The sequence below is a fragment of the Protobothrops mucrosquamatus genome, unplaced genomic scaffold, assembly GCF_001527695.2.
Source record: "Protobothrops mucrosquamatus isolate PMUCROS unplaced genomic scaffold, P.Mucros_1.0 scaffold220, whole genome shotgun sequence".
In the NCBI taxonomy this organism is placed as follows: domain Eukaryota; kingdom Metazoa; phylum Chordata; class Lepidosauria; order Squamata; family Viperidae; genus Protobothrops; species Protobothrops mucrosquamatus.
Window position 1 is genome coordinate 404,393 of NW_015386573.1, and position 26,097 is coordinate 430,489.

Here is a 26,097-nt window from a genome sequence, read left to right on the forward strand (position 1 = left end):
TCATAACACAACTAAATTTGCAAACTTCATGGACTAGGGACTGGGCTACTTTCCCATTTGAAAGAATGCTTTCTTCATCCTCCTTTCAATAATCTGAACTCCGCACTCTTTAATATATAGCATAGGTATATTATCAGCAAACTCAATCTTAATCCTTCTACAAAAGTTCATAATGCATCTAAATAAGGAACAGGTTTAACTTATAGGCTTGCCTTAGTTTAGCTCCCAGTCTTTGTGGGTTACTTAAAACTGGAGAGAAGTGCCTTGTAGGAAAATTAGTGTTTTACCATCACTGCGGCTTTCAACAGGAAGAATGCAGGAAGAATGACACCTTGACATTCAGACAGTTTACCATTCATACCAACAATTGAGGGTTGTTTCTTTTGCACAATGGCAAGACTAACTCATGCAACAGATGTTATAAACATAAAGGTAGGAATACCAATTAATTATTCTGTTTTCAATAGTAGTCTTAAGAGGATTTTTTGTTACTTCAGGAGCTGCTGTAGCTCTAGGCATAGTAATTAACTGATCACTTTTGCATTCTCCTACTGGTTGCCTGAAGGGAGCACTGATTGGCTCATAGTATTCCCTATCTGCTGTCAACAGTCTGAAGTCAGAATGAATACAGATGATCACAGGGCTGATTTCAAAAAACTTCAGAGGGGTTGCAGAGTAGTGATAGTACCATCTAGAAGGGCTTAGTCTGTTACCAAACATGTGTTGCTACAAAATGCTAAAATAGGTAGGGTTGTTTTTTTTCAAACCACAAACCTATCAGCAAAAAGCATATGCCTTACCTTGGGGATCTATTCCTTTGCTTTCACTGATATAAAACAGTCCCTATTCTTCCCTTCATGAATCTACAAAATGCAAACGTGAGCAGACTACATCTTCCTGGTAGGTACTTCTTTGATAAAATAAAAATATTTCATTCACTCACTTAATACAAAGATTACTTTCCAGCCACAAGGTAAAAGCTGCCTTTTAAATATATATTCGCACACACATTTTTCTTTCCACTAAATTGATACAGCATTAAAAAATATATTGACAATTCAAGAATTTTCTTTTACACTTGCATAGCAGCTATTTCAAAACAACACATTGTAATTTAGTCAAATGTTATGATGTTAAGCAAGAATATATATAAGAGGAGGTGCCCGGACTATGACGACTGGAGGAGGGGGGGGAAAAAACCAACTGCGTTTTAGCTAAAGCGCGTGAGGGGATGGGTGGAGCATGTGATGAAGGGAACCCCATATGTATTGACGGGGATGCAAAGAGTACGATCGGTAACAAATGCACTGGGGGGGTCCAACCAGCCCAGATATTGGTGTTAGAAAGATACGCAGTGAGGAATGGAGAGGGGATGTTGAGGGATTGCATACGGGAAGAAGAAACGCACTTGTAGCACAGGAGCACAGGCAGCTGGGTCCGATTACATGTTCGCGTAGCCGGATGCAGGCACTTAGAGACTGCATATAAGTTCCTCCCAGGTACCGCCTTTTTTGGACCCTGATGATGTCGGGAGCACCCGACGAAAGCTCGGTTACTTTGTATTTTATTAAATGCTTTTAATGCTTTTAGACGCTTTTAAACACTTTTAATTACTCTCTTGGTGATCAGTGTTATTTATTGTCTTGTAATGAATGTACCCAAGAGTCAAGTTTTTACTTTAATTACTAGTCATATATATATATATATATACTTGCTTAACAATATAACACATATATATATAAAATAAAAGCATTTATCACATAACTATAATTGATAAAGCATACTTGGTTGAAGGTTTTCACTGAGAGTCTAGTCTGAGGTTATATCTACCTATTGCTTCAAGTGACTGTAGTTATGCAATGGTACACAAGTGGACAAAAGTTTCCATCCTTACGACTCCAAATTCAAGTGCATAATTAGCACTATTCAGCAAGTTCATAAGCCTCCATAAACTATGCATACTTAGAAAAAGCCTTCCTTGAAAGATATTTGCCTGCAGAAGCAAGCTTCTGTTAGGAACAATTTTCTTTTCTGTATTATATTTTTTTTTAAATCCACATGATTTGGATATGGTGAATTTCTAAATATTTATTTCTAAATATTTAAGTGAGGGAAAAATTTGATCCCCTGCTGATTTTGTACATTTGCCCACTGACAAAGAAATGATCAGTCTATAATTTTAATGGTAGGTTTATTTTAGCAGTGAGAGAAGAATAATAACAAAAAAAAATTCCAGAAAAAAGGCATTTCAAAAAAGTTATAAATTGATTTGCATTTTAATGAGTGAAAGGACTGGAATCCTACAGCGCCCGCAAGGTCCCCTTGCTCAAGAAAGCACATGTACAGGCCCGTCTGGCAAAGTTTGCCAATGAACATCTGAATGATTCAGAGGAGAACTGGGTAAAAGTGTTGTGGTCAGATGAGACCAAAATCCAGCTCTTTGGCATCCATTCAACTCACCGTGGTTGGAGGAGGAGGAATGCTGCCTATAACCCCAAGAACNTATATATATATATATATATATATATATATATATATATATATATATATATATATATATATATATATATATATATATATATATATATATATATATATATAGGGAGTTCAGACAGATCAGTCTGATTGTGAACACCTTGACATTTTCAACTGCATACTGCAGTTTTACTCTTTTGTCAGAAAAAAAAGAAATTTGGATATATATATATATATATATATGAGTCTTTGGTCATTCGGGTTTATATATATATATATAAAATAAAAGCATGTATCACATAACTATAATTGGTAAAGCATACTCGGTTGAAGGTTTTCACTGAGAGTTAATCTGAGGTTATATCTCCCTATTGCTTCAAGTGACTGTAGTTATGCAATGGTACACAAGTGGACAAAAGTTTCCATCCTTACGACTCCAAAGTCAAGTGCATAATTAGCACTATTCAGCAAGTTCATAAGCCTCCATGAACTCTGCACACTTTAGAAAAAGCCTTCCTTAAAAGATATTTGCCTGCAGAAGCAAGCTTCTGTTAGGAACAATTTTCTTTTCTGTATTATATTTTTTTTAAAAATCCACATGATTTGGATATGGTAAATTTCTAAATATTTATTTCTAAATATTTAAGTGAGGGAAAAATTTAATCCCCTGCTGATTTTGTACATTTGCCCACTGACAAAGAAATGATCAGTCTATAATTTTAATGGTAGGTTTATTTTAGCAGTGAGAGACAGAATAATAACAAAAAAAAAAAATCCAGAAAAAAGGCATTTCAAAAAAGTTATAAATTGATTTGCATTTTAATGAGTGAAAGGACTGGAATCCTGCAGCGCCCGCAAGGTCCCCTTGCTCAAGAAAGCACATGTACAGGCCCGTCTGGCAAAGTTTGCCAATGAACATCTGAATGATTCAGAGGAGAACTGGGTAAAAGTGTTGTGGTCAGATGAGACCAAAATCCAGCTCTTTGGCATCCATTCAACTCACCGTGGTTGGAGGAGGAGGAATGCTGCCTATAACCCCAAGAACACCATCCCCCCCATCAAACATGGAGATGGAAACATTATGCTTTGGGGGTGTTTTTCTGCTAAGGGGATAGGACAACTTCACCGCATCAAAGGGACAATGGACGGGGCCATGTACCGTCAAATCTTGGGTGAGAACCTCCTTCCCTCAGTCAGGGCATTGAAAATGGGTCATGGATGGGTGTTCCAGCATGGCAATGACTCAAAACACACGGCCAAGTCAACAAAGGAGTGACTCAAGAAGAATTACATTAAGGTCCTGGCCTAGCCAGTCTGCAGACCTTAATCCCATAGAAAATCTGTGGAGGGAGCTGAAGATTTGAGCTGCCAAACGTCAGCCTTGAAACCTTAATGACTTGGAGAGGATCTGCAAAGAGGAGTGGGACAAAATCCCTCCTGAGATGTTTGCAAACCTGGTGGCCAACTACAAGAAACATCTGACCTCTGTGACTGCCAACAAGGGTTTTGCCACCAAGTACTAAGTCATGATTTGCGAAGGGGTCAAATACTTATTTCACTCATTAAAATGCAAATCAATTTATAACTTTTTTGAAATGCGCTTTTCTGGATATTTTTGTTATTCTGCCTCTCACTGTTAAAATAAACCTACCATTAAAATTATAGACTGATCATTTTTTCATCAGTGGGCAAATGTACAAAATCAGCAGGGGATCAAATATTTTTCCCCTCACTGTAAATGCTTCTCAGTAATATGTTTAGGCTAAAGATGTTTATTAGAGTTTATCTTTGTGATATAACCTCTTGGACTGAACTTTTGAGATAGGAACCTTATTAACTCATTAACAGGTGAGATACAAACAAGATACAATTGTACAATAGTGCACAATAGTCGTCCAAGAGTAATAATCAAGTAAAAAGCTTTTATAAGAATTCTGTGAAACTTGGTAACTAATGCCAGTTTTTGCATATTCATAGAACTCTTTGTAAAATATACAATGCCTAGCAGTTTTAGAATTCACTAAATTTGAAAAGAATTTTCACCAAGCACAAACCACTTTCCCTTTATACTGGAGTAGAAGGAAACACAATCCGACATACTTGAGGTGCTTGAAAACTATTAATTAAAAGTTAATTATTGCCATAGGAGGATCAAGACTTGCCTACCAAAGATGAGACATGTAATTTGTAGTAAACAGAGTGATTCAGTAACTACAATATGACTTCAGCAATAGCACCATACCAGAGATTCATTTCCTGTGTAACTACAAAAAAAAAAAAAAAAGGTCGAAGCAGATTAATTTGAGCCATTACTGATTCAAAATAAGCTATGCTGAAGTTCCACTGAAATAATTTAACCTGCATCCTGGTAAGTGCATTTAGGACTAGAGGGTAGTCATTGCAAAACCTATTATTGGAATATTTCAAAGTGCTCTGCAATGTGGTTCCTAAAGATTACAGACCAAAAGGGTCTATACCATTTTAATAGCTATTTTCATTGCTCCTGGAGTTACACAGCAAATATAATTATCAGTTTAAAGCTATGAAAAAGGGTTCCTAAAAGGTCCTTGAATATCTTGCCAAGCAGAAATCTGGATTGTGAATGTTAACTAATGTACAAGCAAATAAACTATTCAAATTAAATACTGAAAATAAAATCCATAAATGCTGAAACTGTTACCCAACACAATCTCTTACATTCCAGTCTTTGAAATAGGCCACATCTACCTACTGATGGAGTGCCATCCTTACCCAGGATAATTTTTCCTTTCTCTTTGCATTTCTCTACCTCTGGTGTGGACAGTTGGGAAAACCCTTTATAGAACATCTGAGGGGGTTCATTTAGAAGGAGAAAGTCTTACGGCATGAGACTATATTCACTTTATTGTTTCATCCAAGCAATTTTTAAAAAGATTTTTTATACTAATATTGCACGTAAAGTGAAAACAGCGTCAGAAAAAAAACATAAATTTACATCAGTATAAATCATTACCTAAAACTAGTACAAATTTGAAATGAAATGCATATAATAAACTACAACAGAAATAGCTTGATAAGCCTTGGCAATATTATCCTGAGAAGAAAGCATAGAGTGTACAACATCTGAAATGGGAGGGTTTTTTTTAGCAATCCAAAAGAAATCTAATCTAATCTACAGTATGTAGTAATGGTCTCCTCTTCTTCAACTTGTTCTCCACGAGGCTACAAATGATAGGGTTATGCATTATACTAAACCATAAAGTGGTTTAGTTGACTAAGCAAATTATGGAAACTCAGCCATTATGGCTTATGACAGTGCAATGTGTGAAGTCAGTCATGGTATATTCAACAAAACATGCTTAGGTATAACATAGGAACTTCTGCAGCAGTCTGTGAGTCCTTCTTGTTGAAGTCTCATTGCTGCTTAAGCAGCGCAATCAGGATTACCACACTGAATTCCCATCTGATCCTCAACAGTGCTAATGAGGACTTTGACAGTTGACATGGGCAGTCATAGATGATATCTGAGCTACAGGTGTCCTTAAAGACGTAGAAAAGAAATAGCTAAAAGAAACTTTTGCCTTTTAAACTCAAGGGAGAGTTTAGTAAGTAAGTTTAGAAAGTAAAAGTGCACTGCAGAAATTGATATGGACGATCTGGTGGTTGTAAAAGCCCTTCCTTCATGCCTCTTATTTGGCTCCAACTACCCTTCTATGTAACAAGTTGCAGCTAGAGGTTAAGAGCATGAGTTCTATTATAGTATGAATCAGAGCCCACCAACTCACATGTTCATGATCATCAGGACTTTTTTTCTCATAGAACGCCCAGAATGGAGTTCCGGCACCTTTTTTTTTTAGAAAAAAAGGACTGACAATCATACTACTGAGGCTATTTATCTCTGGAAATTATTCCTTATAATTGAGGTTTCCCTTTTGTCCCACCATCTCTAGGGGCTCCTCAGGCAGTATCAGAGCTTGAAGACTAATAAATATAAAATAACATAACAAAAGTTTTTATAAAAAACTATAACCATATGCTGCTGTTTTAAAACCAAAGCTCCTGTAGCGATTAGGGCCTATTTTATCCAATATACTGATTCACAAAAACACACTTTTAGCTTAAAGAATCTTATGCTAAAGTATGTTTATTAGCTTCTAAAGCCTTTTATACTTCTGGAACATGATCAGAACGTGTATATATAATAACAAAACTGTGGAAGTGATCCATGAAGCAACTACAACTGAATTATACCTTTCTAAAGTGTACAAGTATAGGCCCCTCTAGAAAGGTCATTCTTTGCAGGACAGGAAAAGAAAAGTCCAGAAGGGCAGAAAGCATTTGCTCAACAAGCAACATTCTGAAATTTGTCATAGTCCCTTAAAGCCAATGAGAAATAAAATACCCATCTCTAGGGTGCGTTATCTTGACTCATAAAGGAAGATAATTTCTTTAAGAAAAAGGAAATGATATCAAGAAAAAGCAGCCCCAGAACACTGCAGGTTCTTGCCCCATCAGTTGCTGGGGAATCTGAGACAGGCTGGCATGGCCAAAGCAAAAGAGCTGTGCCAAAGCTTTCTCCTTCATTCAATTCTTGGCTGGCCACTTCATTTCTCCTCTCCTCCCTTCCTCTTTCAAAGGAAGTGGGAACTCCAGGCCTCCCTACCAGCCTGCAGATTCATGGGAAGGCGAGAAAAACCTGAATGAATGGAATGAGAGGATCCCCAGCCGCAGAAGTCCAGATGGCAATTTCCACTCAACCACCCTCTGCTGGGTTTAAAAAAAAAAAAAAAAAAAAAAGAGGGGGGGGGAGGAGGAGAACAGGGAAAGCACGAGTGGTGAGGATGATGAGGAGGATGGTTCTGAGGAAGGCCACAGTGTGATCACTGCTGTTGTTCTTCGCACCACCACCACCACCATTATCCACAACCTCCACCAGCTAATCTACGGCTAGCAATAACAGACATCACATACCCGAATTTGGTGCTGGCGGGGAGTCTCGGCGGGTCTCATACCTACGGTGCTCAGGGAGGGGGGCGCGCCACTACGCCGTGGCCCCCAGTGATGGCGTGAAGAGGACGGAGGAGGAGGGAGGAGGAGGAGGAACGGGCTGTGGCGGAAGCGTGGCGTCCGGGCAGAGCTGTTGGCGGCGGAGCCGCATTGCTCTCTCTCCCCCCACAGCCGCCGCCGCCGCCGCCACCTCCTCCTGCTGCTCAGCCACCCCTCAGCGGGGAAGCCAAAGCAGGAGCTCTGCTCGGCCCCCCCTTGCGCCGGAGTCCCCCCCTCCGGGCTGCCCTGCCCGGGCTAGCCAAAGTCTGGGAAAGTGGGGGGGGGGGAAACCCTTGCAGAGGGCACCGTACAAGCCCAGGCAGCCGCTTGTTACTATTACTGGGACCCGCACCGCTTCCTCACTTCCGGGAGAGACGCAGCGTGCGTGCTTACGTCACGGCCCGAAACAACGCGAGCAAATCAGCGTCGGAAGCCACCCGGGCCGTTCGCTGGGAGGGGCTATTCAAAATTGAGTTAATGCACGCTCGGCTCCGGGAGTTCGGAAGCCTTGAGTGGGGGAAAGGGGAGGGTGGGTCGGCGGCCTGAGGGTGGTGTGTGTGTCTGTGTGTGAAGAAGCTCGGCGCGCGGAAGGGAAGCGCTTTCTTTTCGTGCTCCGGCTGTCGCAGTGACCGTGTGCGCGTCGTCGCTCGGCTGAGCCGAGCAGATTGATTGGCAGAGCCGCGGGGAAGCTGCCTAAGCAAGCCAGGAGGTGCAGAGGGCGCCGTAGATGCCAGGGCAGGCGATCCTCCCGCGTGAAAGAGACCGCGCGTTTTCAGCTTGGCAGATCAAGTTCGCGTCACGGTGTCGTGGTTCGCAGGATCTCTTTTGCCTTGGGGATTCCGGCAGTCCCTGCCAAAGGAAGCCGCATCTGTGCAACCCAGGGCTTTCTGATTCACACGCACCCCCCCCCCCCGCTTGCCCAGTGAAATATGAAAGCATTGGCATTTTCGGAAGAAATTCGTCAGCTCTTTGCGTGCTTTCAGGCTTACCATTAGCTAAGCACACCATTGCTATGCTACAAGCTGAGGAAGTGGCTGATGAGTGGAAGTGGCTGGTTCTGCCTGGCGCTTCTTCCCATGTCTCTCGCATTCTCACTGCCAGACGGAGAAAGACGGGAGCCTCTGCTGTTAAACAGCTGAGAATGCATATCTGCAGGTGGACAGAGGTGGCAGCTTTCCCTTTTGGGGGGAGAGGAGGGGGAAGTCCACCAACGGAGGCAATTTGATGTAGTGTTTAAGTCAGCGGTTCTCAACCTGTGGGTCGGGACCCCATTTGGGGTCGATCGACCATTTCACGGGGGTCGCCAAGCAAGGCTGTCCGCCATTTTTTTTGTCCGCCATTTTTTTCCCCTTTTCCGGCGGGTGCCTTACCTCCCTTGGGCTGGGCCAGCTGATGGTCGGCCTGCTCCGTCTCTGCCGCTTGCCAGCTACGCCTCGGCCGGCGCAGGGGGTGGAACCATGCATGCGCAGCGCTCCCGGGCAGGGAAAGTCCTTGACTTACGACCAGTTGGGTAGTCCTCGACTTACGACCGGTTTAGTCCTCGACTTACGACCGGTTTAGTCCTCGACTTACGACCGGTTGGGGTCGCGGCATTAAAAAGGTTGAGAACCACTGGTTTAAGTGATCAGGCTAGAAATCAGGAGAGTGTACAAAGCCTGCTGGGTGACTTGGGCCAGTGACTATTGACCCTAAACAGGCAAGGGCAAACTACCTCTGAGAAGCCTTGCCAGGAAATTCTCAGGGACCAGCTTCAGCTGGTGGAGAATGCAGTAGCCCAGGTAGTAAATGGGGCTGGTTATTCAGTGCATACAATTAGTCCTCGACTTAAAACCATTCATTTAGTTTGAAGCTACAACAGCACTGGAAAAAGTTGACTTATGGCTGTTTTTCAAACTTAGCAAATCAAACTTAAGCCACATTCCCAAGATCACATGATTAAAATGTAGATGTTTGGCAACAGACTCATATTTATGATGGTTGCAGTATCCTGGAGTCATGTGATCACCTTCTGACAAGCAAAGTCAATGGAGAAGCCGGATTCACTTAACAACCATATTACTAGCTTAAGAACTTCTGTGATTCCCTTAACAACTGTGGCAAGCAAAGTCGTAAAAATGGGGCAAAATTCACTTAACGAATGTTTTGCTTTGTAAGAGAAATTTTGGGCTCAATCGTGGTCATAAGTTGAGGACTACCTGTATATAACATCTCTACTCTGGGAGCTGTATTGGTTGACACTATACTTCCAGGTGCAATTCAAGGTGCTGGTTGTCACCTTTAAAGTTCTATATGACTTGGGACCAGATTACTTGAAGGACCATTTCTCCCCAATTGTTTCTGCCTGCCCAATCTGGTCAAGCACAGTGGGCATTTGGCAGATCCCAGATGTTGTGTCTTTTCTGCTGTAGCATTTGCTTCATGGAACATTTTGCCTTCAGAGATCAGGCTACAGGTAGTCCTCAACTTAGGACCTAAATTGAGCCCAACAGTTCTTAAGTGAGTTTTGGCCCTTTTATGACCTTTCTTTCAGGTTGTTAAGTGAATCACTGTAGTTGTTAAGTTAGTAACATGGTTGTTATGTGAATATGGCTTCCGCATTGACTTTGCTCGTCAGAAGGCTGCAAAAATGATCACATGACCCCGGGACACTGCAATCAACATCAGTACATGCCAGTTGCCAAATGTCTGAATTTTGACCATGTGATTATAGGGATGCTGCAACAGTCGTAAGTGTGAAAAAGAGTCATAAGTCACTTTTTCAGTACCATTGTAACTTAGAATGGTCACTAAACAAAAGGTTGTAAGTCAAGGACTACCTGTAATCCTGACCCTCTGGCTTTTTATAAATCCTTAAAGACTTGACTTTGTGGACAGGCCTGGGGCCCAGAGTATATGTAGGGACCAGTTTTGTGATTAATTTAGTCATTATGATGGGTGATTTATTTTCAGCTCCTATGCATTTTAATGTGCATTATTTAATTATTTTTCTTTTTAAAATTTTGCTCATTGTCCAGAGTCATTGGTGAGATGGGTGGGCATACAAAATGAAGGAAGGAAGGAAGGAAGGAAGGAAGGAAGGCTCTGTTCAAGAATATGAAGTGGGCCTATCACATCTGGGCTACAAAATTTCAGACCACGCTGGATTGTTGCAAAATACAGAAAACTCTAGCTCTTTGCTGCCTTCTCGTTGGCATCAGATTATTATTATTGGAGCCTTAGCAGTTCCTTCACTTTTTAACCACTGCTGTTCTTCCATTTTTATTGAATGGATTCAGATAATAATAAGTAACAAAATAGCCAAACTATGCTGAGATCCTAAGTGCAAAATTGGGTTGGGGTAATGGTATGTCCTTGGAATTCACTTTTGTTTAATCTAGCAGCCCAGAAAATAAGCCCATGAAGATATGTTTGAGCACCAAGTCTTCTACAGCCGTTCTTTGAACTCACAGTTTTGGTTCTACTTGCGTTTGTTATATAGACCAAGGAGGCAACCTGTTTGCCCTTATTAAAAATGGATTCAGAAAAATTTAAATGACAGTTTCTGAGTTCTTGTGGGCTTTCTTAATAAAAGCATACAAAGCACACCCCAAAATCCAACGTTCTGTGTATGCTGAGGTTGTGTCTAGTGGTCTGATACTGACATAACAATTATACAGTTATGTTAGTCTAATCCAACACACTTGTGGTTTTGCAGGGTCTTCCAGAAAACTGGCATTCCCTTTCATTTCAACCTGAATTGAATTTCTCATTCATTTAGTGAATGAAGCATTAGCGCTTCATTCACTAAATGCCATCTATTTTGATATAGGTATAAAATTAGATAAGAGGAAGCATGCCCTGCTAGATCAAACTAGTCCATCAGTCTGTTCTCACACTGGACAACCAGCTGCAACAGAGAGCCCATCAGTATTCCCAACAGGGCTGCCAGAGACAGCCATCCTGTCATCAAAGCTAATAGCCGTTGATCCCCAAAACGTCCATGAATTGGCCCAGCTCTTTTTTAAAGCCAGGCAAGCTGGTAGCCAGCACCAAATCTCATTAGTCTTCAAAAAGACTTCTTCATGATATATTTTTGAATGCACGCTTAGTTGTCAGCCGTTCTAATGACAGGGGGAAAAAAAATAAAAGGGAATACTATAACTGTCTAATTTATTTCTTGCAGTTCAGGCTCTTTCTGGTCTTGACAAGTGTTACACGACTAATGTATTGAATCAAACTGCGCGTTTAGCTGAATGAATTTACTACCGCTTGTCAAATTTGCACAGGATTTAAGCTTTGATCTTAGGAGTATAAATAAAGATTAAGAATGCTTACAGAAGATGTATATTTTCTGGTGCACATTACAGGATAGCAAAATGGGTAAGTTGCCTCTATCGCCTCACACACTGGAGGTTGTTCTGCTCTCCCCCCCCCTTTTCAACCAATCCATTCCTTTCTTTTGATGTCTGTCCTTAACATGCTTGACAGAAATCACACACACTTAGTCAGAAGAGTATTGAAAATTGGAACAGGTTATTAACGACAACATAGGCATTAGCCAATAGTTTTTCTCTGTACTTGTTTTTTAATCACTTCAAATTGATTGATGGTAATAGCAACTAGCAGCCATTTCTGAGGGGGGGGGAATGCAACATCGTTTTTTTAACTTAATGTAATGGTGTTTGCAAACCAGGCCCATGATATACAAAAAGGGTGTTCATTGTCTTTGGGACTATGTTACCTTAGCCTTTCGATAATCTCTCACACATTTCTTAATGAGTAAGATGAACAATTTTGTTTCCTGGTGTACCTGCGCCCATACCTTTTTACAGAGACAGACATTCTTTGCTGACTGAACTTTCTGCAGCAGTGCAATAGTGCAAGGGAAAAAAAGCAAGATCTATTGTAATTACAGGTGAATTCTGAATAATAAGGGGAAAAATTAATTCCAGTAGGCAAAATATAGTTAATTGATATATGTCAAACTTTTTTTGCCTCCAGTTCTGCATGTACACTTGGGAAAGTAAAAAGGACACACTGAACATAGTAGGACTTACCTACGAGTAACCATGCATAGGAATGCATAGTTTAAACTGGATTATTTTCCTACTAGGGAAAACATTTTAAAATTTGAGAATTTCACTAGGTAGGAAGTGATGAAGGGGTCCAATATCACAATCTTCCATTTATAGTTTCTTTAATGTTTTCCCATTGTTTATTTGTTTTTCACTTTTTCCTCAAAGAGGCAGTGATGGAAAAGCTATACCAGGAGAAGACAACCTTGGCTCTTTTATGACTCGTGGACTTCAACTCCCAGAATTCCTGAGCCAGCATGGCTCAGCTTGGAAACCTCTCCCTTTCCCCTCAGCATGGCTGGCTCAGGAATTCTGGGAGTTGAAGTCCACAAGTCATAAAAGAGCCAAGATTGCCTACCCCTGAGCTATACAGTATATTTTGATGGATGTTGCTCAGAGATTTCTGCCTGGGATTATTCTTAGCCTATTTTTCAAGAAACAGAGTTTGCAAGAAACAGTGTATCTGCTGCCACTGAACAACCTGCTCAAATATCCTTTTTGCAGCAACTTATTTAATTGCTCCTGTATGAAATTTGGTCCTTGGATGGCATAGGATGCTGTCTTTAGATTTTCCACTTGTGTGACCAGATTTTCATTGCAACCACTAATTTCCATTCAGCCAGTTGTTTGTTTTCAATGTACTGCTTTTACTTGATTTGAAGCACTATTTTAAGCTTCTTATCTTTGTTACTGCCTTGATTTGTGTTGTTTTTGTTTTTTCCCCCCGGAGAGTTGATACTGAAGTGCTGCAAATGTAAGATAGACTTTTAAGGAATGGGACTTCAGCTCCCTGTCTTTTATAAAACGTTTACCAAACACATTTTATTGCTAAGAAAATCTGTTAAGAAATAGATTGGAGAACGAGCCCACATTTCCTTACAGTCAATATTTTATTAAAACCACTAGTCACAAGAAACAGACCATGAAACAAATAAAACTGTTTCTGTGCCTAGGCTGACAGCATTATAACATAATCTAATAATTGAATTTACTGTATTAAAAATTCCCATCCTGCCGATTTCTGTGCACCTTAACTGAATGGGAATCTACTAACCTGAGCATTTGGCAAGTTGTACTTAGTTTTGAAAAAAAAAGCAACAAAGCGCTTTTCAAACTCTCAAAATAGTATATACTACTACTGTATATAGCACATAATTCACACAATTTCTTGGCTTCAATTTGTTGTGAGACAATATGTATGCAGAATTCTAACAGTGCTTTATTTTAGATAACTAACCTTAACTCTAATCCCAATCTTAAGATTTTTTAGGGATTAGCTCTTGGTCTAATTTGGAATTCTCCAGATATGATAGAAGTGTAATTTCCACAACTGCCAGTCAACATGGTCACTATACTATTTAGGAATTCTGTTGTCAACATATCTGTAAAGTGTCAAAATGGAGGGAAGGGTACCATAGTGTTAGCATAGCCTGCCACTGTTATTCCAATGTCTACATAAAGATTCTCAACTTGTTCCCAAATTTGGGAAGCATCAAGCTGATCATGGCTGATGTCAAAAAAAAAAAGCTAAATAGGGTTGGACCCACTTAGTACTTCAATAAAACAAGTACTGTGATGAAGGGAACCAATGTCGCTGGCTAAGATTATCTCCTTTAAGGCCTCAACAAATCAAAACTAAGGCCCCTGCATCATTTGGTTCCCCAAAATACTGGCACTTGAGAAGAGAATTAATTTCTCCCGCTGAAAAGCTTTACTCAGAGAAGAGGTCAGAGACTACTCAGAAAAGAAGTTGGCCATGTGTTCACAGCCAAGGCTGGAAGGCTTACTGAGACTGTGTGAGGGCAGGAGGGCAGGCCTCAAACTGCTCCTGCCAGGTCTGTTTAATTCCTTGGTTAGATATTTTGAAAGTTACTTCAAGTTCTTGATTCGGTCTGCTGAGACTCCAAAAGAGCATTTTGGTTGTCATCTTCTGCCCCTGAATGCTCAAGGGATTGAGGAGAATAAACTTCAGAAGGATTTCTATGGCTCTTGGAAAATCCATGTTTGCTTTCCGTTATTCGAGTCAGCTTCCCACCTCTCTGTCTACCAGCGTTTCTTAACAAACACCATTAGGAAATCCAAGACTAGGAAGTAAATACTTTAAAATATATATATTCTGAGAGGGCAGCAGCAAACCACTTCTGCATCACTGTCTGGAAAATAATCTGGGTCCTTCAATTAAGTCAGCAGAAATAGTACTTGATCCAAAGGAGGCATTTCCTACCAATAGCAACTCAGATATTTCTTTTTTTACTTACAATTGGGGTGCCTATATCCCAAGGGCTTCAGGAGCTTGTGTTTGTAGTAATACAGAAATAGGAAAGTAGAAATGGGGGGGGGACAGGAATGCCCCTGGCATTTTTTACATGTTTGCATCAGCACTCCTGAGCTGCCATACTTTATGTACTCTTGACTTGCCTCTCCTTTTCTCTACAAGTCTTTACACATTTAATTTTCCTTGTTGATATGGTTCCTTCCCAAGATGTTAGCTGCCTTTGAGCCATCTCACAAGCTCATTTCCTCTTAGCAAACATTAAAAGAAAGAAGAAAACCTACATCTGTGAAGTCAAGAGGTTGCTAGTGGTGAAATTGCTACTGCACAAAAATATAGGACTGAGGATCCAGGGAACATCTTTCCCTAAAAGGTAGCAGGATACCTTAAAAAGGGACTGCTGGGCTGTTTTTAGTCAATGGGACAAAAAGGGCAAAATATTCCTTTGTGTCACCTGAATTGCCATGGTGAAGATTCAAATATGATCTCACACCAACTATGAGCTCCAGTCACATTCAACACGAGTCTTCCTGTAGCAGTTCTTAAGTGTTTCCTCTTCTGCTTCAACTTCCTGAGATCCAATTGTATTGTTTTGGATACAGACCAAAACAATTACTTCAGATGAGTATTGTTTCAAATCTTCCATCCTGTTTTAGGCAATATGATTGATGTTGTGCACTTAAGAACATGTCTCCTCAACTCCATGACAGGAGTGTCTGCACTTGAGCTGTTTTGCACCAAATCTCTTTAATGCAGAGATAGCTTTGCTAACCCTAGGTTTTCCCCTTGATTCTTTTCTTAGGAAAGTCCTTGGAGAAGCTGCGCTCTAAGGAGAGTAAAGCCTTTGAACAAGCTATATGGGTCCCTAGCTCACATCACCTGAGAGATGCACATTGGATGATCTTCATGTGGCTCACATTTGTCTCATTCAGTCCCTGAGCAGCACCACTCACTGGTGCTCCCATGGAAGAAGACGTCTCACTGTTTTTTTGCCTGCCTGTTTCATTCTGTTTCTGTGGTGGAATCTGATGCTGAGTTGAGGGGAGAAGTGAAACAGCTGAGTATTCTTGAGTCTCTTTTGAGGTGAAAGAGGCTGAAGGGAGATCCTTCCTAAAACTTTACAATATTTATCTAATAGTTATGCAGTGTTTACTTTAGTCCGGCAAGATTCCTGTTTATAGATGAGCAACAATAAACATACCACTCTGATCATTCATCGTGTCATTTCTGATTCCTTATGCCTGACAATTTCTTTGTCTAGGTAAGGAAATATTTGGAATGACCCAACGAGGCGTGGGTTATCTAGTAATGCAATATTTGCCTATGACTATACACTAAAAAAATACCTTGCAGATCAAAACAAACCCTCAGATTTGTACTTAGCTCTGTTAAGTTCTTTGTGGTATCATGTTAATGCAGTTGATAACAGTACCCTCTTTGTATAAAGAGATAGGGTGAATATGTTAGCATTCTCCACAATCTGGAAAGAAATCATGCAGAAAAAAGACAGGACCTGTTCCTTTTTCATACAATATAGGACATGGGTGTCAAACTTGCCACATTACGTGATGTGTTGCGACGTATCGTGACTTTTTTCGCATTGCCAGAGCTGGAGTGGGCACGACCTCCACATGATGCAACCGGCCTGCGGGCCGGCTGTTTAACACCCCTGATATAGGAGAATGCTTAGAGGAAGATAGATTCTGAATGAATATTAAGGGAAAAACACATCCAAACAATAAGAGCAGTTTGATGGTGAAACCAATGACAAGCTTTAGTGTTTATGTCCAGATTAGGCCTGAAGGTGCATTTCCAAAAGGCAACCAGACTTTGTTGGTTTTTTTCCTTGAGAACATTTCACTTCTCATCCAAGAAGCTTCTTCAGTTCTGCTTCTTGGATGAGTAGAAAAACGTTTTCAAGGGGAAAAAAAACACAAGAAAGTCCAGTTGCCTTTTGGAAAAGCACCTTTGGGACAACCATGGTCTTGGATGATAGACATCCAGACCAAACAGCCTTTGTCAGGCCTATTTTAATTTGAGTTCCTGCACTGATCTTGTTGGATTTGGTAGCTTAAATGGCCCCTTCTAACTCTGATTCTTTACAAAAAATGTAAATTGATTAGTAAGGTAGTTAAACAATTTATTTCATAAGCAGAAACTGCTTTTTGACACTGCTCATTAAAAGCACCAAAGGTTCTTTGAATAGATAAACATGTTATTTGAAAACCTATTACACACAGGCACAATGATCACCAAGTTTAATTTATCAGTCCCTGCTTGAAGCTATTCAACGAACTTGATCTAAAAGTTTTCATCCTTTCTGTAACATCAAAGCCAATTGCAGCTAGAAAAGCGCAGACACCTTTCCTTCTCCAGCTTTAGGCCAAATATAACATTTAGGAAGCTACTTATCAGTGGACAGTACTCTTGACATCTGGATGGGCAAGTGCTGACACATCATGCAATTTAATAATTGTTAGTTCACTCAGTGCTTTCAGTGCCATACTTTCACTGAAATGGTTTTGCTCACATTTGTGTGCTGCATAATGAAAAATATTATGTCAGGAGGGAATTAAACAGGATGGCAAATTTGACTTGCCATTCAACTTGCCTGGCCAGATGGTGGATTAGTTTAGTCATATTATCCTATGAGGGCTACACTGATGATAAGAGAAGACTGTTATGTCAATCGAATCAAGGTTGCTTTGCGACCATTTATTGACTTGATTAAAAATGTGTTCAGGTTGTCATTGCTGTTCTGCTGCATTTTGTTTTCACATAGGCATCCGTATGTAGTCCCAGAGTACCTCCACATTGCACTGCTGAAATCTGATACAAAATGGCTGATTTGTATTGCTGTTCTTATCGTTAAAATAAGGATCAAAATGGATGCTTTCAGCTTAAGGCTTAATACATCCATTTTAACAGTTCACTCATGTACCTGTGAAAAAAGATTGTCCTTCCTACCTGTGACACCACTTTGGTAATGGTTACATCTCTGATGGGCAGATCTACCAAGCTCAACAGGTTCCTCTCTTTGTTTAATCACACAAATTGCTGCAACATTTCACAATATGTAATAGTATATGCATAATTGTAACGTGAAATGCATTAGAACTTTATCTCGTAAGTGGTTTCAAAAAAAAAATTTTTTTTTGCAATAGAGATAAAAAATAAACACTAAATCATCTGGGTTTTCTGTTTCTAAAATTGTAAACTAGTGTCTTTTTGATTTAGTTTGGTAAACTACGAGATTTTCTATATTTTGTTGGAATGGGGCAGGGAGAGGAAAGAATGAATTCCAAGATTTTAAGATTTCGACTAAATTTGCTGACTTGCTTTTGAGAATGTGCAAGTCTGCTAATGAAATCTGACTCCAGATAACCTTGGAAATAATTGCTTAAGTAGTACAGCGTAGTCCAGCTTTCCAACCTTAAAATGCCCTTACTAGAACAATAACTTTCTGAGTTTCATTTTGAATTCTCAAAATAGAACCTCTGTAAGGCATCAAACAAAAAAGCCCATGTGAAAATATCACATCTAAAGGTTTGGATGCTTTCTCCTCTTAACATCTAGACTTTGGAATGAGTAGATTATGGGAGCAATGCATAATCTGAACCAATCAAACACATTTTCATCCTTAACTGAGTCCTATGGGAGCAATGCATAATCTGAACCAATCAAACACATTTTCATCCTTAACTGAGTCCTATAGTGCTGCTGGCCCAAAAGATACCTTTCTGGTTTTGAAAGACTGTCCAGAAATGTAAGATCAGCTTTCCTTGATCATATGCTTCCAAAAGAATTGGACTGCACTTCCCATGATTGTCCAATTGTAATGCAGCAAGATTCCCCACAATATTTTAAATTGCTCCAATTGACCTCCGTTTGCATGAATAAAAGCAGACACAGATTTAACATAAAACAATAGCTGTATTCAGTAATAGTGAATGATTCAACTACTCAGGACCTTCATTTATTGATCTAATGATCAATCTTGCTTCATTGTGGTCTGGGCTAGAAATTATTAACCCAAACAACAAGACTCTAAGATATTTGATTAATAATATTTATTAGAAGGAAGTTAAGGTACAACTCAAGAATTCCAGCAAGTACTCTGTTACAAGGGGGATACCTGTATCTAAACCATTTAGGGTGGCAAAAGCCTTATTTTCTCCTGCTTTTTGGATGCAAAAGGCTGGAAGTGTGCCTCTTTTATAAAGAAAGGGTGGTGTGTATATGTTCACTGTTCTGATAACTGTCATCCCTGTCACTGTGAGAAGTAACTCTCATCGCTGGCCATCCTTGATAAAACGAATTGCAAAGACCGATTCCACCATGAACCAGCTGAGCTAGAATTAATTGCAATACTTAACCACATTTCTCATGGATTAAACAGAGACAAAGGCCTTCTTTTTCAATCACTCTCCATATGTTAACCAGCACCTGCGTGCAAGAACGACAGTGAAGCTCATCGTGTCAACATCTTTTTAATGATGTCAGCTTTCTTGATGGCATTTGTACGTTCTGCATGGATGCAGCCAGGCTTTCTCCCACATGAGCCAGGCCCTGATGATGCAAGGCCCTGGCTCTTTTGGAAGCCAGTGCATTTAATGACTATACAAATATAGGCTGGTCTCCTATAGACCAAGGCGTTGAATGCACAAATGTTACGAGAAAGATTATCTCAATTGATTAATAATAATAATAACTTAGGCATGGACAGGCTTGAACAAAGCAGTTTTGTGGCAATGAGCGCTGGTTTAGCTCATGCCCACACATGATTTGTATTGCACTATATTATGAACAGTCCTCAACAAGATTATAGTTCAAAGTTACAATGGCACTGAAAAAAGTGACTTATGACTGTTCTTCACACTTACAACAGTTGCAAAACCCCCACGATAATGTGATCAAAATTTGGATGCTTGGCAATTGACAGGTATTTATGACAGTTGCACATCCCAGGGTCATGTGATCTCCTTTTGTAACCTGACAAGCAAAGTCAAAGGGGAGCTGGATTCATTTAATAACCATGTTACTAATTGAACAACTGCAGTGATTCACTTAACAACTGTGTCAGGAAAGGTCATAAAATGGGTCAAAACTCACTTAACCACAGTCTCACTTATAAGTCATTTAAACACAGTCTCACTTGCTCATAAGTCAAGACTACCTGTATTATTTTACTACTACTTCTATCATTTTTTCACTTCTCTTTTTCCAATTTCTCCTTTCCTTTTCTCTGACAGTGTATGTATGATGTAGGTATATGTGTATCCATCCGTCCATCCTCCATCCGTCCATCCATCCATCCATCCATCCATCCATCCATCCATCCATCCATCCATCTATCTATCTATCTATCTATCTATCTATCTATCTATCTATCTATCTATCTATCTATCTATCTATCTATCTATCTATCTATCTATCTATCTATCTATCTATCTATCTATCCATGCATCCAACCACCACCCAGCCACCCAGCCACCTACCTACCTACCTACCTACCTATCTATCTCCATGCTTCTAATTAAGACTGGTGGAATTTACAAAATCTTCTATGATAATAAATTCATAAGTCTTTAACCTGTCACTAGACACATGGTTGGCTTTGCTGCATGCTAGTTGTGGCATGTTGGAAGTTGAAATCCAATCATTCTGAAAGGTACCAGGTCAAGTAAAGCTGTCTTACCTATTGCCCTTCCTGTTCAAATCTGTTTAGTAAGTGAAAGCACAAAAGACTGATGAATTCCTTTCCTTCTTAAGACTGTAATGTGGGCAGTGATTATAGAGTTCTTATTTTTACCACATCCAGGCACATAGAAAAGCACCAGAGGAAGTATCAGCTGCTGTAAAGTAGCTACAAAAATATTCTTTCCAAAAGCTTCTATAAAAATATAATCTTACTGTTCATAAGGTATAGTGCTTTTACAAGGAAGAGTCTATATGGATTTCCATTTAAACCTCCATAATTGGAGGTCTACTACTCAGGGATAACATTTCACTCTGAGTTTTAAATTTGTTATACAAGATCCCAACCAAGAAGCTGTGTTATTTCAAAACAATTTGTTGCATTAAACCATTTATCTTTTAGTGAGAACTTTTCATTTTCACTTAATTTCAGGCTGCGTGCTGGGTATTTCCTCAATCTGAACAGAACTTCTGAACTTGGAAAGGGAGTAGAATAGATCATCTAGGACTAGGTTGTGGGAGTGATGGACTATGTGTGTTTGTGTGGGTCTATGTATGAAAGCATACATTAAGAGAACTCTCTTAACTTGCCCTAAAAATAACAGAATAACAGAGTTGGAAGGGACCTTGGAGGTCATCTAGTCCAACCCCCTGCTCAAGCAGGAAATCCTATATTATTTCAGACAAATGGCTGTCCAGTCTCTTCTTAAAAACTTCCAGTTTTTGGAGCATTCACAATTTCTGGAGGCAACTCATTCCACTGATTAATTGTTCTAACTTTCAGGAAATTTCTCCTTAGTTCTAGGTTGGTTCTCTCCTTGATTAGTTTCCATCAATTGCTTCTTGTCCTGCCTTCAGGCGCTTTGGAGAATAGGTTGATTCCCTCCTCCCTCTTTGTGGCAGCCCCTTAGATATTGGAACACTGCTATCATGTCACCTCTAGTCCTTTTTTTCATGAAACTAGACATACCCAATTCCTGCAACCGTTCTTTGTATGTTTTAGCCTCCAGTCCCCTAATCATCTTCATTGCTCTTCTCTGCACTTTTTTTTAGAGTCTCAGCATCTTTTTTATATCGTGGCAATCAAAACTGGATGCAATATTTCAAGTGTGGTCTTACCAAGGAATTATAAAGTGGTATTAACACTTCATGTGATCTTGATTCTATCCTTCTGTTAATGCAGACTAGGACTGTATTGGCTTTTTGGGTAGCTGCAGCACATTGCTGACTCAAATTTAAATAATTGTCAACTAGGACTCCAAGATCAACTCCAAAACAGTTACTTTTCTGTCTTCATTTTTTCATGTTTGTGTTATGTGCTGATATTCTGCCTTAGTTATGAGCGTCTCTTTCCAATTTTTGTACTTGTCCTTTTTATCTTTTACTTTATCAGAGTGTTCTTTGTGCAGTCATGCTGGTTTCTTTTGAGATCTCTTATTTTTCTCCTTCATTGGAATTGTGCTAGATTGGACTTTTATAATCTCACTTTTCAAAGTTTCCCAAACTTCCTGGGATGTTTTCCCCCTGAGCATTGTCATCCGTGGAATCCTTATCAAGCTCTCTCTGAGTTTATTGAAATCAGCTCTCTTCATGTCCAAGACTCTAATTTGACTTTGTTCTATTGCTTGTGCTTGCATAATATTGAATTCCAATATTGAGATGGACTAGCCAAAGTTAAAACATTTGTCAAATCCCATTCATTTCAACAAGACAGACTTAATATTCTTAGTAATTTTTTCCAGCATCTTGGGGCTGATGGACGTATTTGGAATTTTGACCAAGTGTCAAAAGCTGACTCCCAAAATGGTTGCCATGGGAACCTTTCCTATTTATAAAATGGTTCTCTTGAGATCAAATTAAGTAAACAAAAAATAAACAAAAAGCCCAACAGCCATTTCAGAATGAAAAGAGTGAGATTGCTCTATACTGCCCCTCCCCCAAAATGCTTTCTCAGGATTGTATTCAGCTTACATTAATCATCGTTCTGGGAAGGTGTGCACTGAGTTACAGCCACTTAAATTGATTAAGGATGTAGAGATAATCTTGAAAATAATGCTGGAGGCAACGAAAAAAAATGTTAATGAAAAGAATTTGGGTGGGGTAGGGGTTCTGGGGAATACATAGGAAAGTATCTATGGACATATTAATCCTCATTGATATCGTGTTATCTAATCTAGTGTTAATGATTCCTGAGGCCAAAAAAATGAGATGGAAAACAATCTGTGCTGTTCTGACTTTCTTAGAAAAAAGGTGCAATTAAAACATAGTTGAAAAAGATAAGAACAGAAGAATGTTTACTGGGACTATGTGTACAAAACATAGGGTTGAACTCATGTACCTCCCACCAATTCCGGACTCCTGGATTCCAAGCACAGATCCATGGCAGTCCTTTGGACCCTCCATCTATGTTGGTATCCACCATTCTTCTTGTTCCCAGGCATGTAATTCACATAATTTCCCCCACAGTCTCTAGAACTGCACAGAGTGTACCTTCTTATTGTTTATCTTACTCCTGCTTCTCTGCAGTAAACACACCTGGATGGAGAAATCAACATTTAGTTTATCAGACACTCAGTAATCTCCTCCCAAACAAAGCAGAAACAATTGCTGGTGATTTGCCAGTGTTCTATTAGAAAATGTAAGGGTTATTGTCTTTGCTTGTTTATTTTCTTTCAAGCAGTCGGAGGTAATGAAATTTATCGTGTCACTGAATAGAGGCATATCGGTGTCTCTATTCACTGCTGCAAATAGAATTTTTGATTACATCATTGTTGGAGTTATGTCTTGTCATTGCACCTAAGTAGCATTATGTACACTTGAAGGTAGAATCATAGGGTGTTGGTATCTTCCTCTCCCCTGTTTTTTTCTTTTAAGAAAGAGAGGTTTTCTACTGAGTTGGGATAATTTGCTTCTATGAAGAGTAATTTCCCTAACTGTTTCTGGAGAATACAGTTCAGTCCATAGGTGTTCATAAATTATATACAGGTCAAGGAATGAAAGTGATTAATATACTCATAACAGCAGACACCACTTCTTAAATATCTAAAAGCAATGTATAGATGCTTTGATTATTTTCCTTTACAGATCATTGCTCTCTGCCAGAAACATCCCATCTGCCTCCTTGGATGTAAGGAAATCTTCTGTCTAGCTTTGGTGGTAGAAATAATGAAGAGATAAGCAGAAACTGAATTGTTGATCTATTATCAAAATGATATTATTTATTTTGAATGAGCTTAAATCTCTAGGGCCAGATGAATTGAACGCCAAAATATGGAAGGAACATGCTGATAATTTGACTCAACCTTGAAATATCCTGGATTTTTGGCAGACGTGAAACATCAGAGGACTGAATGGGAAAAAGTGGATGAGATAGACCAGACATATCAAACACAAGGCCCAGGGGCCGGATGCGGCCCACAAAGTGGTTTCATGTGGCTCACGAAGCCATCCTGGAAACAGTGAGGGAACGGCCCTCTGCTGCCTTGGCCCTGGCCCAGGCCACCCGGGAGCCAATGTACAATTTTGTGGTGGCCATCTATGCTGAAACACATTCAGTCTTAGCTCCACAAGGCTGTCTGGAAACAGTGAGGAATCAGCCCTTGCTGTGTCAGCCCTTGCTGTGTCAGGGTGCATGCTGGGAAGGTGTCATCCTTTGTGAGGAATGAAGAAATGCACCATTGCCTGGACGTGGCCAGCAAATGGCCCATGCCTACTTCACATATCCAGCGCGAACAATGTAGAGCTGGCCATGCCCACCCAATAGGCCATACCCGCTCCATCTACGCCCACCCAGTAGGCTGCACCCACCCTGGCCACACCCACCTAGCCCCCCGAGGGCAACCGCAATGCAGATGTGGCCCTCAATGAAATTGAGTTTGACACCCCTGAGACAGACAGACAGACAGACAGACAGACAGACAGACAATCAGACAGAAATGAAGACAAGCCATTATGAAACTGATTTTTTAAAGGACTCTAAAACGGATCCACAACCCTGGGCTGTGGCATGCCAGCAACTGGTCCGCACAAACAAGCAAAGCCCCATCCGTGGGATGCAGGCAGCACAGAAAACCACACACTCTCCGGTCCATGGAAAAACCTTTCTCCATGGAACCGGTTCCTGGTGCCCAAAAGGTTGGGGACCTCTGCTGTAAAAGAGAGGAAAAAGTTTTCCCCTATCTGATCATGTCCAATCTAAGGGGCAGTGTTCATCTCTGTTTTCTGCCTGAGACAGCCATCGTTGTCCAAAAATGCTTCCCTGGTCATGGGGCTGGCATGCCTATACTGTATGCTGAGATGCATGGACTGCTGTTGCCTTCCCACCAAAGTGGTACCTATTTATCTACTCGCATTTGCATGCTTTCGAACTGCTAAGTTGACAGGAGGTGGAACAAGTAATGGGAGATCACTTGGTACTTGGGTCTCAAACTGCTGACCTTCAGTTGACACGCCCAGCATCTTAACTGTTAGGCCACCACTCCCCTAAGGACTCTAAAGCAATCAATACAGGATCAACTAGATTACACACAGAATATGAGTCAGCTATATAATGTGGTTGCTAAAAAGTTATTTTAGACTGCATCATCTGTGATTGATCCAAAGCATAAGAAGCAATCTTTCTGCTCCTTGAATGTTGAATCCAATTCTGGGCATCATATTATAAAAACAATACAGAGAATGGCAACAGACATGATCAGGGAACTAGAAGCTACATTTTATTAATAGAGATTGAAGGATCTGGGGATGTTTGGTTTTAGGAAGTGAAGGCTGAAAGGGAGATCTGCTATACACTTGAAATATTTGAAAGGATAGCCATAGAAGAAGACCAGGATCTGTTCACTATCATCCCAGGGGGTAAATTCAATAGAGAGGAATATCTGTAGTTCAGTTTGGAACTGTGGAATTGTTGGTGTTTTGTGAACCTGGACACATATCACAACACATGGACAGACTCAACCATAATTTCAGCTGGGAAACTATTAGCACTTAGACCAAGGCAAAGTCAAAAATGCTAGGGAAAATAGTGGAAGACAAAGAAACAAAGAGACTAGAATACAGCATTTCCACCAACCAACATTCAAAGAAGCAGGAACAACACTATACAGCAGCAGGTATGGATACGAAACAATAAAATTACACTGGCGTCATCTTTTAAAGAAAATTCATACAAGATGGTTTATAGATGGCATCTCCCTCCAACAAGATTAGCTAAAATGTATAAAGGATACTCGCCATTATGTTGGAAATGTAAAAAGGAAAGGGGCACTTATTTTCATGTTTGATGGTTATGTAAGGAAGCACAGAGTTTTTGGTGTATGGTTTGGGAGTGGGTAACAGAAATGGGTATACAAAATATTCAATATAAACCTGAGACACTGTTATTAGGAATTCTTGAAAATAATGTTAGCAAAGAGGATATGTTTTTATTTACTCATGTGGTTACAGCGGCAAGAATTATATTTGCTCAAAATTGGAAAGCTATGGTGATACCTAGTAAGGAAAGCGTAATTCATAAAATTATGCATTGCGCAGAATTAGATAGGTTAACTAGAAGACTTAAAAATCAGGATGAAA